This window comes from Nicotiana attenuata, chromosome 7 (genome assembly GCF_001879085.1).
Source record: "Nicotiana attenuata strain UT chromosome 7, NIATTr2, whole genome shotgun sequence".
Lineage (NCBI taxonomy): Eukaryota > Viridiplantae > Streptophyta > Magnoliopsida > Solanales > Solanaceae > Nicotiana > Nicotiana attenuata.
In genome coordinates, this window is record NC_031995.1 from 87,565,493 (window position 1) to 87,569,359 (window position 3,867).

A 3,867-nucleotide genomic window follows, 5' to 3' on the forward strand; every position below is an offset into this window, starting at 1 on the left:
ATTCATGGATATCTCGGGGCTCAGGCATTTTCAAAATGGCATCCACTTTGGCTTGATCAATTTCGATCCCTCGATGTCGGATGATGAAACCAAGGAACTTTCCAGAAGTAACTCCAAAAGCACATTTTAATGGATTCATCCTAAGTTGGTACCTCCGGAGCAATTCAAATACCATCCTCAAGTCTTTCATGTGGTCACCATTCTCTCTTGATTTCACCACCAAGTCATCAACATAGCATTCGACATTCTTGTGGAGAAGATCGTCGAAATATTCTGCATAGCCCTTTGGTAAGTAGCACCAGCATTCTTCAAGCCAAAAGGCATTACCTTGTAGCAATAAATACCCTTGGGGGTACGGAACGCAGTAAGCTCTTCATCTTTTGGTGCCATGCGAATTTGGTTATAGCCCGATGAACCATCCATAAATGACATTGCCTCGTAACCAGTAGTAGCATCGATCATCAGCTCTGGAATAGGAAGCGGGAATTCATATTTCGGACACGCATTATTAAGATCCCTAAAGTCAACGCATACTCGAATCTGGCCATTCTTCTTCCTTACAGGGACAATACTTGAAACCCATGTTGGGTATTTAACTTCCCGAATAAATCCAGCTTCAATGAGCTTGTTAACTTCAGTTTCAATCAGGGGAACCAAGTCTGGCCTAAAGCGCCTTTGAGCTTGTTTAACAGGGCGAGCACCATTTTTGACTACAAGGTGATGGACTGCTATTTTCGGGTCCAAGCCAGGCATCTCTTTGTAACTCCAAGCAAAGACGTCCCTGAACTCTTTGAGTAACTCAATATAAGTGCTCTCTTCATCAGCTTCTAGTAAAGCACTTAGGTAGGTGGGTCTTGGTTCTTCATCGGTGCCAAGGTTAACTTCTTTTAAGGCATCAACTGTCGTCTTCACTCCTTCTTTAAGTTCAGGTGGAGCATCTTTCGCATCTTCATCTTCTTGAGGGTCTCCATCATTGGAGGATATGTGATAACACGGCGAAACATCCTCCAATTCCGCATTATCTTCCATCGAAGACGAAACACCATTCTCGCCTTGTACAGTGACATGATAAGAAGAACCTACACTTTCTTCATCTTCGTCACGTTCCATAGTGTAGACCACAGTATATGGCTTTACCTTCAGTACTTCTTTACATGAAACCACCAGTTTTGTTTTTCGCCTCATTCTGGAAGGAACCAAACTTTGGAAATCCTTAGAGATCTCCTGAATTTTGGGTGAAGCGGGTGTTCTTGTATTTCGATGATTTCTCTGGAACTTATTCCCCTTCTTTAATGGACCCAATCTCTCAAATACAGAAGTTCTCACAGTTGATTTTCCAAGCCGATCAAAGACAGAAGGCTTGTTAGAAGCGGCTGATTCATCTTCTACACTGATATAATTGCTACTCGCCCTTCTTATTGAGATGCGCACTGGTGACGGTTGCTTGTATCCCAGACCTTCACGTGGTTGCCTCGTTGCAGCTTCTGATGGGAGCTTCCCTAACTTTAATGGCTCATTGGGATTGTATCCAGCTTTTGCAAATAGCTTGTAAGCGTTAGGATCGAAACCTTCATCTGTTCGCTTTGTAGGGAGTGCCACATTCTGCAAACGATTTTGGGCTACAAACCCTGCAAGCGGCTTTGAGGACAACTTTACTGCCTCAATTCGTTTTACCGGAAGAGTTAGCTCCCTTAGCGTCTTGGTTTGGAGATTATGTGATTCGCCCTCGTCTTTCTTCCTTTTAGGGACATATTGGAGGGCGGGACTTACTTTCTTTCCATAAGACGCAATACCCCCTTTATGAGATTTATCCACGTTGGCGGGTACCTCCTTTTTGGCTTTGCCAATAGTCACATCAGCTCTTTTAGTTATGGGTTCGTCATTCTTGCTTTTCGTACCATCATCAACTTTTAGCTCCTTCACAATGCGGTTCTTCAAGTAGAACTTTGCATCGGCGAAGTGTGACTCGGCCTTGGTGAATGGCTCATCATCAGCAACTACCGTCTTCTCGACTTCACCCTCGTAGTATTTTAAACATTGATGGTAGGTAGATGGAACAACTTTATTCTCATGTATCCAAGGCCTCCCAAGCAAAACATTGTATGAAGTCTTCGTGTCGATCACATGCAGCCATGCACTTGATTGCATATCTTCAATAGTGATCCCCAGCCTGATCGCGCCTATGGCTCTTTGCCCCCCTTGGTTGAATCCTTGGATCATCACACGACTTTCTGAGAGTTCATTCATGGGAATACCAAGTTCTTCACAGTATGGATTGGAAAAATGTTCACTGAGGATCCTCCATCAACCAAAATTCGGTTTACCCTTTCATCGCGCATATAGCCAACCAGGTACAATGGGAGGTTATGAGGAGTGTCACCTAGCAAAAGATCGTCATTTGTGAACGTGACCTTTTCCTCACAAGCATTAACTTCTTGAGGAGTGGACTTGATGGGCTTTTTCGAAGATGGTGCCAACGGTAGGTCATCACTCTTTTCTTCCCCTTTGTCCGCATGGCAACAAGAGGCATCAATGCTCTCATGAGAAATCTTTGTGCGGAACCAACTTGGTAAAAACTCCTCCAAGGTCACTGGATTTCGTGGCTTTTAAGGGTGGTGCATCTCCATTTCTGCTTTCTTCAAATGCCTAACTGGATTCTTCTTTATCTGTCTTTTTACCATCACCTTCCTTGTTGGTTGTTCCACTAATTCTTTTCGTGGGCTCCTTTTGTGGCGCCTACGACGAGTCACCAACGTCCAACCTTCATCATCATCAGGTTGGTTGACTTCAGCTTTGTCGCTCTCCAGTAATTCTTCATTTTTACTTTCTTTAAAACCACATAATTCATCCGGATTGAATGAGCCAAAGGTGATAGAGACTTGGTTTGCGCTTGCTTTCTCATCTTCAAGCACGATCTTCTTTTCGCGAGCCAAGTCCATGACTTTATCCTTGAAGACAAAGCACTTCTCTAGAGGGTGGCTTACAAGTCGGTGATATTTGCAGTAGTTTGGGTCATTTGTTTTCCCAGCTTCATTTGGTCGCTTCATCTCTGGAAGCTCAATGAGATTTAACTCGAGGAGTTCTTCGAAAATGGCTGGCACATCAGAATCCAGGAATGGGTACTCTTTCTCCTGCATCTCTTTTAGAGTCAACTTTCCACTTGGCTTGTCTTGAAAAGAAGTGGATTTCATACTCTGCTTCTTACTCACCTTCGTCGTGAACTTCATAGGTGACGTATTGACATTCATAGCTTCTTTGCTTTCAGACTTGGGTACGAACTTGCCCCACTTCCTGACTTCTTGCTTGTCATTCCCTTTGCGAGGTTCATAGATGGGCAGCCTTTCATTTCCAGCGGAGGCCATGCTCAATTCCATGTCATGGGCACGAGTTGCAAGTTCTTCAAATGTGCCAGGCTTGATACCTTGCAAGATGTAGCGCAATCCCCAATGCATGCCTTGGATGCACATCTCTATGCCTGAAGCTTCACTAAGCCTGTCTTTGTAGTTGAGGCTTGCATTCCTCCAACGATTGATAAAGTCGATAACTGGTTCCCCCTTTCGTTGACGAGTATTTGTAAGCTCTACCATACTCACCGTGCGTCTTGTGCTATAAAAGCGATTGAGGAATTCTTGCTCTAGTTGATCCCAGCTGTCGATAGATCCAGCCTCGAGGTCCGTGTACCAGTCAAAAGCATTTCCTTTTAGCGAGCGGACAAACTGCTTGATGAGGTAATCTCCATAAGTTCCAGCATTGTTGCATGTCTCCACGAAGTGCGCAACATGTTGCTTCGGGTTACCTTTACCATCAAACTGTTGAAACTTCAGAGGTTGATAGCCAGCAGGCATCTTCAACATATCGACCCTTGCA